Source organism: Poecilia latipinna, unplaced genomic scaffold, assembly GCF_001443285.1.
Source record: "Poecilia latipinna isolate Pla-1442-1.1 unplaced genomic scaffold, P_latipinna-1.0 Scaffold2003, whole genome shotgun sequence".
In the NCBI taxonomy this organism is placed as follows: domain Eukaryota; kingdom Metazoa; phylum Chordata; class Actinopteri; order Cyprinodontiformes; family Poeciliidae; genus Poecilia; species Poecilia latipinna.
The window spans coordinates 1-11,565 of record NW_015114619.1 but is presented as its reverse complement, the minus strand read 5'-3'; the positions used below and the strand labels follow the sequence as shown (position 1 = coordinate 11,565).

At 40.5% G+C, this 11,565-nt stretch overlaps 1 long non-coding RNA gene across 1 annotated transcript; it reads right to left on the bottom strand.

The window, feature by feature from the left end:
- LOC106935690 (uncharacterized) lies at nt 1-11,515 on the bottom strand. Its single transcript, XR_001421945.1, has 2 exons — nt 9,047-11,515; nt 1-462 (listed from the first exon to the last, which is right to left on the bottom strand). It is a non-coding gene; the product is annotated as an uncharacterized LOC106935690 (long non-coding RNA).
- Between the last annotated feature and the right edge of the window lie 50 nt (nt 11,516-11,565).

Genomic DNA, 11,565 nt, shown 5'->3' with positions numbered 1-11,565 from the left:
AAACTCTGGGTATCATTTGGGGAGAAACACCCCTTCAGCAGAACCACACGCAGCCAGTGGAGATCAGGGTCCAGAGAAGGAGCCGGGGCTGCAGCTGAGAGAGACGCGCAGGGGATGTCCTTTGCAGGTCTGCAGGGCCTCCGGGCCACACACTTAAAAACACAGGAAACCCCACTCAAAGCTGTGAAGATTCTGTGTTTCATATCGATTTCTCTAGCACGCTGATAGCTCCAGAGGTGATTTTTGCCTTCAGGGACCTTCTCCATCCTTCCCAGCCCACTCACTAGCTCCCCGGCTGGGCTTCGCTGGGCTCCGCTAGACCCCTGGATGGAGGTACGAGCCACGGGAGACGAGGAAGAAGACGAGAGGCCCCCGGCAATGATGATGAGCTGCACCGGGTCACCGGGTTCAGTCATCCACCAGCCTTTATCCAGCCTTCCAGCCACCCACCCTTGTTTCCATCTGAAAAAAAAACAAAACAAGGCAAAGCAGAGTGTTTTTCAAAATCTCACCTTTAGCACTCAGCATCCCTCTGCTCAATGCAAATGCAAATGTAAACACTAACACTTTGATTAAAAATATGTGGGAAGAAAACGCCAACTTGCTCTTTTGTAACCCGCCCCAAGGCTCTTGCTGCTGCACACACCAAAAACAACAACAATAAAAAAAAAAAACAAATAAAAATGCTCAAACTGCTGTGTGCAAACCAAAGCAGTCGTCTCTGCTCCCATGTAAAAGGGCTACATATAAATCTAAATCTCCCAGGTTAAAATAATCACACTATAACCTCTTCATTTGGAAAATAGCGGTAATAATTTCATCTTCACAGAGTTCTTTGTTGAGATTCGTCTTGAAATATTCTGAAAGTATTCTGAATGCCGTTATCATGCTAATACGATAAGGTCCTTTGTGTGCTTCTTTGTTCTTTTTTTTTCTGAGGAAAAAAAAAATGAATTGCTGGGGCCTCCTTTTTGCAACCGTACACCCACCAGCCCTCGAATTTCCTTCAAACCAGCTACAAAGCATATTCATCGCATTTTGAGTTGCTTTAAAAAAAATAATAAGATACAGAAAGCGGCGGGTTAAACGGTCCGAGGTCAGATATGAGAAGAGTTTTAGTGAATTTCACTGTGCCGTTACGTGCCACTTTAACAAAAAACCCAACGACAAAACCCCCCAAAAAGAATCCAAACATAATAATATAATAGCAAAGCAGCCCGAGTCGCCCCTGGTTCGCCCTGCTGGGGAGGAAGGTGACGTGGGGGCGAGATCGGGTGAGCTTGAGGAAGATTCAGACACAATGCCCCCATTGAGGGGGTTCAGGCATGGGTGTTAACTCGCCATTCCTTCACACACAATGGCCCCCATCCCCTCCACCAGAGGCAGTGCAAGGGACAATGTTGGTTCAGGGCAGCCCTCCACACGGTGTGAAAGAAAAGAGCGGCATTATTAAGATGGGAGCCGAGAGAGGGCCCAGGGAGGGGGGAGAGAGACAAACAGGAACAAGAGTGATATGTTTGGGTGCAGGAGGGACAGAGGAGAGGCGAGCACTGTGATCCGTGGCTTTGGACTTGAGAGACAGAAATAAATCTCACAGGCAGCATCACAAATCATGACGTTTGGAAAATATCTGAAATGCTTTTTAGCAATATTCAGAACTATTACTGTGATAAAAAGAAGAAATGATCAGGGTACAAAGGCTGTGTAAATTCTTCAGGTTTGAAATGAATTATGCAAGACGCATCATGTAATAATTTCCTCAACAGTGATGATGACCTTTGAAGCACGAAATAAAGACTTCAGATACTTATTTTTTTACTAACTAGTTTCCTCTGCGATACTTTAATAAAATTAAATACCTGAATCTGTCTGAATAATATAGCTGTCCAAGAAATCTTCTTCTAGATATCATAATGTTCATTTGATTGTAATTTTTGTTCAATATTTATCTTTTTTTCCTTTTTATTCTGAACAAGAAATTTTACATGCATACATATTTTGTCAAATACAAATATCTGCTTTCATCCACACATGAAAATACAACAGATGGACAGAATATCTATTGAATGTTAACGTTATGCACATCCATGATGTGCAGTCAGTAGTATTGTTATTAGCGTTTTGCTGTTATTTTTGTACGAAATGTTTTCTTTTACATGAACGTGGCAAAACAGTTATTGCATTGATTAATTAGCAATTAATTATTACTCAGCCGTTCAGCTTAATGACATAACATGTGCTGCCTTTTCGAAATTTCACCATTCAGTCCTGCAGCAGAGTTGTAGAATACAGACGACACGTCATAGTAAGAACAGGAATTTGGATACAAGACCTGAAGCTGGGATAGTTGACCATTCAGTATGCTGGTACTCCCTTTGCTTGGTGTTTCAAGGTCGAAAGGCTAAAAATCAGTAAGTCAGGATAATGTTGTATTTTAATTGAAATAAATATAAATTTTCATGTTCTTATACACTTTGACATCAAAATCAGTGGACACACTTTTGTCCTTTTATGTTGGGTACAAATTCTGCATTGAATTCATAATATGGATTTTTTTTTTTTACCACCTCAAACCAAATGTCAACGAGAAAGTTGACACTTTGTCTTGCATCTACAAACCTTGGCAGCTTAGAGCTTTCATTAGCTCCAGTTGTCATTTCACCTCAAATATCAGACGGGTAAGGTCCAGACACCAAGCTGTGAGATTAGACACTTACAGTATGATAACCTAGAGCAAAACCACCACAAGTAGTGTCAAAACTTTTAATAAAAACATATTTAACATAATCAAATTGTTCTTAGGTAAAAGAAAGGAAAAGAACAACTATTTATAATTCTGTTAAAATAAAACATTTTGGTTAAAATGTCAACTTAAATGTGCTTATAACTAAAACTTATAGATTTTTAGCCTCCGTTTCTTGCCCTCACAAGCTGATTTTTAATTTAGTCAGGCTATCGGCTAAGGTAGCCATTCTGCATACAAGCCACTAGCAACCGCTAATTGTAAACTGGGTTAGCTTTGTAATGGTGACAGACACACTCTTGCTCATGTTTGTTCATGCCCATAAATTATTAAGAAGCCACATTTGTTTTTGTAGACTAGCTGAAATGTGTAGAGGGCTTCTTTCAGCCAGTTGACCAGAAGTGTGCAGCAGCAGGTGTGGGAGGGGAATACAGCCCAAGAAAACTCTCGTCATGATCTCACCTTTTTTTGGCATCTAGTTAAAAAAAGGCATTTTAAACTGATTCTTCTGAAAGTACAATTCTTCAGTATGTATCAGATTGAGCTCATGTTTGTTGCTTCTGCTCGGTGTAGATGCATTGTTCTGGGAGCAAAGCTGATACAAAAAGTGGCGGGTTGAACGGTCCGAGGTCAGATATGAGAAGAGTTTTAGTGAATTTCACTGTGCCGTTACGTGCCAGCAAAGATGTTGGAAAGTGCATACGCTTTTACTCTGCAGGTAAATCTCAGTCATAATGAAGGGGGGGAGGAGGAGGGTCTTGTCGTTTAAAGCAGGAGAAACACCCAGCCCTGATGTTTGATGCCACGAGGCTGCAAAGGTGGTTAGGAGGGAGTTGCAAGAGAAGCTCAAAAATGTTTATGGAGATCCCACGCCTCTCTGGGAGACTAATAGAATCCTGTGGCTGGAGTGAAAGCTCATTGTGCCAGTGTAAAGGATTACACTGGTAAACTGGTAAAACAGGGGAAAAAAGAGCCCAAACACTCTCTGCCTGCCTCCTACGGAGAGGCAACGAACCATCGAACAATGAGGGGGAGAGCATGCTGCAAGCTGACTCATTTTATCAAGAGAGAGGAGAAAAACCTCTCGGAGGGGCGGCGAGTTCATATACATGCATGTGCACGGGCAGAGGCGCAGAAAAATACCAGCTGCAGATGGAGAGGGAGATGGGGAACAAGGGGACATGTTAACGGCGGCTCCTGTATTGGAGGGTAATATGGGCAAATGATTTCTGTCTTGCCTCTGTGTCTGCATCCTGAGTGACAGTTTACAATCTCTGAGGCAGCAGGCAGGCCCAGCAGGCTGGCTTGGTGGCTCTACAAAATCCCTCATTTCCTAACCTCTTTTTTCCCCCCCTTTCCCTCCACCTTCATCTGGTTTCAGCCGTCCATAATCGACGCAGTTTTTCTGATGCGACCGCACTATAACTCTCCATTGTAAAAAAAAAACAAACAAAAAAATACCCTCATTTACCCTTTTTTTTTATTCGTCACATTTTAAGCAAAGATGCAAGCTTTTATTTTGTTAAACAATACAGCAGCCTCTTTGGTACGTTTTCTCCAGGATAACTCGGTAAATATTCGAGTCCATTTCTGACAGGAACTGTGACCGGAGTAAATTTCCCACAGTTATCCCAAACAGTCTGCATGTAAAGCACAACCCACCTCGCGTTTGTCATTCGGATGGAAACCAGGCGGAGCATAATGCATCATCTGCATCCTGCAACCTGCCACACCACACTGAAAGACTCCTTCGCTCTCTTCATCTCTGTTCCTTCAAAGGCAGCCGTAAATGCGCTCAAACAGCGGGATACGCACTCAGCTAACAAACCTCATTAAGGGCCCTATACACACTTTCTCAATGCCAACACTAGCTGTCACACATCTTCCTTTCAATGCACACACTGGCGGCCGCACTGACCACAACAAAGCATCTTTACAGAGCTAATTAGAGAGGCTCTCCCTCTCTATTTTGAAGCTCATCTGAATAGGAGGGAACATGATAATGAGGAGAGCAAGATGAGTTGGAGACCGAGGGAGAGTGAGGCAGGAAGAGAGAGCGAGAGTGACGATAGGACGTCTGTTCTTCTATTCACAAGGATAGACGGTACATTTTTCTTTCCCCCCCCCACCCCACCCCTCAGATTAGAATTAAAGCAAAGGGCTCCAGGAGGCAGGGGGACCTGAATTAGTGTGACACCACTCTGTGAATCCCTGATGCAGCGATGGAAGTGAGCCGGGAGGGAAGTGAACGCTGCACCATTTTGTTTGGCGTGCCATGCCTCATCCAGAGAGGGATAGAAGGGATGTATGGGAGGGACCAAAGGGGGAAAAAAAAAGAAAAAAAAAAAAGAAGTAGATCTTTGTGATGTTTAAATATGTGTGATATGTGTGTGAACTCGTATTGCAGACATAAATGAGGCATATCTGCTAACAATAAAATTATGAGGCATGTTTTGGGACAAAAACAAAGCCCCTAAAATGTAAATGTGGAAGTCTTTAGGCGATTTGATGATTTGGGTTTACTTGCATTTTCAGAAAATGAATACAAGTTTCATTGTGGTCATGCAAACGTGACTGAGTTTGAGGTGATGCCACTGATGAAGCCAAGTTTAACAGTGAATGGAAGCATCAGATCCTGCAAAAATTATTTAAAACGTTTGGCTTTTAAATAGAAACTTTGAGTTAATGCACAACTGTGTTATGTGCAAGGATGTCTCTTGTTTTCAATTTCTTTCGTATTCTATTTTCAATAATCTGTATGTAGTGTTTTTAGGAGAGAAATATTAAATATATTCTCAAAAGGGGCAAAAACAAAGTGGAATTTTAGATAAATCAAGTCCTTTACTGTTTCAGCCTAAATTTTAAGTTCAAGTTGAAGTTGTGACCCAACTGTTGTCTCGTGAAGCCCGCTGACCCCTGATGGGACTGCAACGCATTCAGGAGGGAGTAGCAGGCGACCCCCCCTCCGTGTCACCTCCCAGACAGCTTGTTAATTTGCACAACTTTTATGCTGCACCGTCTCTGCTCTCTATGCGTGTGCATGTGCCTATGTATATGTGTGTGTATATATTAGCGACGGGACTTGACCCTAGCGAGCCGCGGCAGTGTTTCGCGTCTTGCTGGGCGTGGGAAAAAGACGGGACCCCTTTTCACAGCTGCCTGGCTGAGGCCTAGACTGCTTGGGGGCCCCCCCTTCATAACCCCCACTTTTCTGTCCATGCACCCCATTTCTCTCTTGTCCAAGAAACCTCCCCCCCCACCATCACCTCCCTCCTCCTCTTTCTGTTCCATTCAGACTCCAGCATGCCGTTTCAAAAGCAGGACCCCCTTCCCAGCCCTTCATAAATACATCTCATTATTCAAGCCCTAGTTTGCATAGCGAGTCCAAAGAGATCTCCACTCGGCTCGTGAGGCCTGAAGACCCTCAGCCTTTTCGGACCGCACAAGTGTAAGTTTCGATTTGCTAATCTCCCCCTCCCATGTTAATATTTGTTTTAAAAACCTAAGTGCACGCTTTCTAAACCGTCTCGCCGACGACACAGCTCTCTACCTAATGCATGTTCTTTGACTAGCTTTTAAGTTTTCTCACAAATGAAGCAAAGAATCTGCAAAGCAAAAGCTGATGAAAGGACAGTTTAGCATGACGGATAGCAAGAGCTGCGCTGGTCTGTATTCCATCTGTCACTTGCTTTTGTACAGTACCCCTCCTTCACACACACACAAACTCAAAATCCTCCCACCCCTTCTTCCCCCACGATTGCAACTGGGTGCATTGCATTACTGCAGAGATTTATCTCCCATCAGCCTGTATAATACTGTGGTTATAATTTACATCCACTTTAGAAAACAGCAGGACAGGCTCCTCCTTGCATATGCTAATGAAAAGCTTGGGAAAATCTTGGTGACTTAAAGAGTTCCACAGCAAATTTGAATAACTGGGCTTTCTATTGAGGCTCCAAGGTTGTGCTACCATGAACATGTGACCTTGCTTGACAATATGCAGTTAACATATAATTCCTAATTTCTCAGCTCGTCATGGGAAAAGTCCTGAGACGTCCCCGTTACCGTTTTAAGATTTAGCAAAAAACATTTTTATTTCATCCATGCATCTTTGAAACCTGAAAGGGTGAAAACACTGAACAAAGTGTGTTATTTTGTTCTCAAAATATTTGCAACCTTTGCTAAAATACGAACGTGCTCTTGCAAATTGTGCCCATGCTAATCACGCGACTTTAGATAAGGGGAGGTGGCTTGTCGAGGCATTAGGGTAGAAACGGACAGAGCCACCCAAACACTCTTTCCACATGAGCAGGTCCAAACCCTAGGCGAGCCTCCATGCTCCTAACGGGATAAAGAACTGCAGCAAAGATTACACGGCCACCTCTCCTGCACCTACGGCACACTCTACCTGACAAATGGGATCACGGTGGTTAAAGGGATAAAAACAGCTGAATGCAAGAGAAGGAAACAGAAAGCTGAGCGAGGAAGGCGAGGGGCGTGATGCACAAAATGGAAAAAAAAAATGCAAATACTTCAAAGAAGAGAGTAATGATGGAATTCAACATGGAGGCCCTGGTTCATTCACTCAGATCAGGACGTTTACACTGCAGCATGCAGCCTAGCGCCGTCACACACTGTGCGTTTCGTGTATACAAATGTTATTCGTTTGACATTTGGGTCTTATGCTAAAAATAAGAGCAGATGTCTCAAATGAGCCTTTGTATTTGGTTAGAACTTGTTCTGTTGGGATTATAAGAGAGTAAATGCACAGAACAGGATTTTCTTTGCAAATTTTAGTTTTCTATAAGGTTTAAATGATTTACTTTTTTTGTCCTAAAGTTTTTAAGATGTAAAAGAGAAAATTGTGTGCCATGTTTTCTTTGAGTAATAGTTATGAGTCCAACAGAAAATCGAGGAACAACAAAATTATTCCTCCATTTTGCATCAAAACATTCTTCCCAAACATCTATCTGAAGAACAATGGGAATTTTGATGCATGAAATATATAGGAAATCATAATTTTAGCTGTGTTTGAACTGTTGATCACCAGTCATATCTGATTAAGGACAAATTGTCTGACTCATCACCAACTTTATAACAAAGATGTTCCTCTTGTACGCAGGTTATTTTACACCTGTGTAATGTTTGTCACTTTGTCACTAAATAAATGAAACTGATGGAGGAGTTTTGATGCCACCTTTAGTAACTTGTTGTGACTTATGGTTAGATGGCATCCTAGGTGAGTCAGCCTTCTTTTTCACGTTTTCAAAAATAGAATAAATGTTTAACTCATCTCTAAATTACTTTTAAATTATTTTTGTGATAAGCAGAAATTCCCCACATTTTAATCGATGCAGGTTTTTAGATATTGAACAGGAAAATGCAGTGCAGATTCCCCTCCATAGAAGCACCAGCAGCATATTTAAAGATACAATTCAGACACCAACTTTAACATGATTCACTGTTTGGTCGTTAATGTTTTTGTGTTTTTGTTGTTGTTTTTTTTACAGTGCACGATGCACAAAACAAGATTCCCTCACTCTCCATTTACTGGACATTTCATAATCTATACTTGTTCAGGGACAGACTGTGTTTTCGACTTTAGTTATTGGTACCATCCATAAAGTCAGGCCATCCTAAGCAGTGAGACATATTGCCCAATGAAAAACCGCCACTGTTGACAAACAATCACGTCATTTTTTTATATGTTACTGATGTCAGCTGTTTGAGAAATATTGTTCTGCGAGTCCATTAAATATTAGCCACAAGAGGATGAGGTTCCTTAGATTTATATTGGTTTGATCAGCGGTCATAAGCTTTCTTATTTCATAAGAATCAATTGAGAGTAAGAACCTTTTTAAGCGTTGAACATACAATAAACCAAATGTGATTTTTGAGAGTTTTCATGACAATTATTAACCTCCATAATTAATGAAAAATGCTTCCAAAGAAAAGAGAGACACTGATATTTAAAAGTTTCAGTACACAGGAAATGGTTTGACTGTTGGAACAAAATGGCAATGTGAGTGTATGTGAATACTATATGTGGTGTGAATTCGCAAAAAGGTGAATTGACCCAGAGACTTTTTCAATTCATGCTGTCTTCGTTTGTCTTTTTCCACCTTCAACCCCATAATATGGATAACAATCAGCCGCCTGCAAAGCTCTGCAGCAAACAACTCTAAGCAAAATTGTATTCAAGCTTCCAACATCTCCTGATTTTTTTTTTTTTTGCGCAGCGGACGTACAACCTCCTGCCCATCTACACTCGACATCATGAGTTCTGCCATTTTGAATATTTACCTGCAGGCTGACAGTCGCTCCTCATCCTGTTTACTGGCAGATTTTCTTCAACGCCGGCTAATGCAACCTTCTGGAGCAGCACTGACAACATTTCCCTACAAATACAAAATAAAACAATTATTGAAGCACTGTATACGAGAGAGTATTATTGATTATTTTCACAAAGGAATTCATGTATTTGTGTTGACCTTGCCACAATGGCAGTCTGTTGTATTTTTCTGATTTCTCTTAATTGTCTACTTAACTAAATACAATATTATGCATAAAATAAATCTTGCTTAATTGATATAGAAATGCAATAAAAAATTGGAAGTTACAAAATCCAAAAAGATGGTGGACTAAATATTGTTCTAGTCAGCTTAATGAAATATGTGACAGTTTATGAATACAATGATTGTAAAAAGAAGAAAAAAAACACCCTTTGATCTTAAATTGAGCATAAAATACAAATTGCATAACCTCAGCATAATTTAACCTTTCACCAATTTATATTTGCTCTGCCTGACATCAAAACCAGAGATACGTACATAACAAAAAACAGATTTGAGCTCTCTTGTTCAACAGTGCACATCAAATACTGTCAGTCATGGTCTAAATGGAGCATGCTGGGACTTCAGGGATATTCAGTCATCTTTGAGGCTTTCCAATTCTGCGCCAAGAATAGATCAAACTCTACAGCCGATGTCCTATTTAGTTATTACCGAGCAGGCGAATGGAAAAACAATTTACTTATAGTGAAACAAATTTGAATGCATCTTCCATGTCCAACTATGACTAAAAGCTTGTTAAAAAACAAAAACAAAAAACAGGTGAGCAAGGCCTTTGTTGTATGATGGACCAGGGTTTTTGGTTTCAGATTCACAAAATATGCATTTTTGCTTATCTTTCTAATGAATGGGTGCTTGGTGAGCACATTTTTAACATTTCCAAAGTAAAGTTTCAAAATGCGAGATGTTTTAATTGTTTTTTTTATGTTGGATGTTCATTAAGCAACTAGATGAAATGAATGATGCAGCTCCATCTCTGAGCTAGTTATCAGTCCAATTCTCACTGCATGCAACAAAAGAAAGCTTTGAGCACACGACTCATGACTTCCATTTTGTTTTTGGTCAATTTTAGTGCCTGACTTGCATCAGCACACAGACGCATAGCATAGCTACGTAGCTGTGTTATTTTTACAAAAATGAGGATATCCATAGATGATATTGTGACTATGTGAAGCAAAGGTCGTTTTATAAAAAGTATTTTCACATGGACGAGGCTTAAAAACCTAGAAGTCGATATGTACCTCAAAAATCAAATCCATCCACAACGGCATGCCTAACAGAGTGTGATTCAGACAGCAGGCCTCTCTCCTGTCCCAGAAATCCTCCTAAACCAGCCCAGTTAGAAATATACCTGTTAGGTCAGAGACTAATGGGTATATTTTGATATATTTCTATCAAAGAATAAAAACTACAGATCTCCTTATTAATAGGAATGCTAGTTGGGTTTGATTGGTATTGAACTCAATAGCACCAAAAGACAAAATGATGTGTTCTTTCACCATATTGATCATTGCATCGACAGGAAGCAATGAGAACTCACACTGTAAACTACAATGGCTTATATTTAATCCATCTTAAATGTTTTTAGTTCCAGGCTTGAAAAGCAGTTGGATTTGCTTGCAGATATGCTCTGTGAGTAGGATAACTTAATATAATCCTATACTATGATAGTTTTAACATGGTAGCACCCGCTCACAAAAGGTTGTGTGAAAGAGTGAAAGAAATGCAGATAAATTGCTTTTTGCAAATTTTATACACAAGGCGGCCATTTTAGACTGGAACGTTAGTTGGTTGGAAAGAAACCATCACTCTTGCCGTTTTGACGTCAAACCAGCTTTTAGTTATCTTTTTAGTTTCAATTTCAAAACTGGATACACATAACTCGTAATCTTCAACCTATCGTACAATCGTGCAACGAACGAGGATATATTCTTGCTTGTTATATTTTTTATGACATGATACAGCAAACTGAAACATTTCTAGTCCTGTAGAGTCATAGTTTAGAGATATCTTTCAAGTTTGGCCAGTAGTTAAAAACACATTAGTGTTTAGTGAGATAGCACCTCTCAGTCAGTGTGTGTGTGTGTGTGTGTGTGTGTGTGGGCCCCATGTGGGTGGGTGACCACTGAGTGGGCCCACATAAGCTGAGTAAGGCCTAATTCATGCCTCATGGTTCGCTCTACAGTCCGCTTGATTGCAAAGCCTTAGTAATGTAAATTTTGTCAAATGTATCGAGTCACTACAGAAGACCTCTGCATGCTGGCCAGAGTTTTGTGACTTCAGTGAATGTGGAGCACACAAGGAAATGATGATGCTCCCATACAAAGGGCACACAGAAAATGCAGAGTGAGTTCACAATTGCCAGAACAAAACATTTGTAATTTCCCCCAAATTGAATAATTTGACCTTCAGGAACAACAAGGCAGCTAAAACTGAAATATATATATATATATATATATATATATATATATA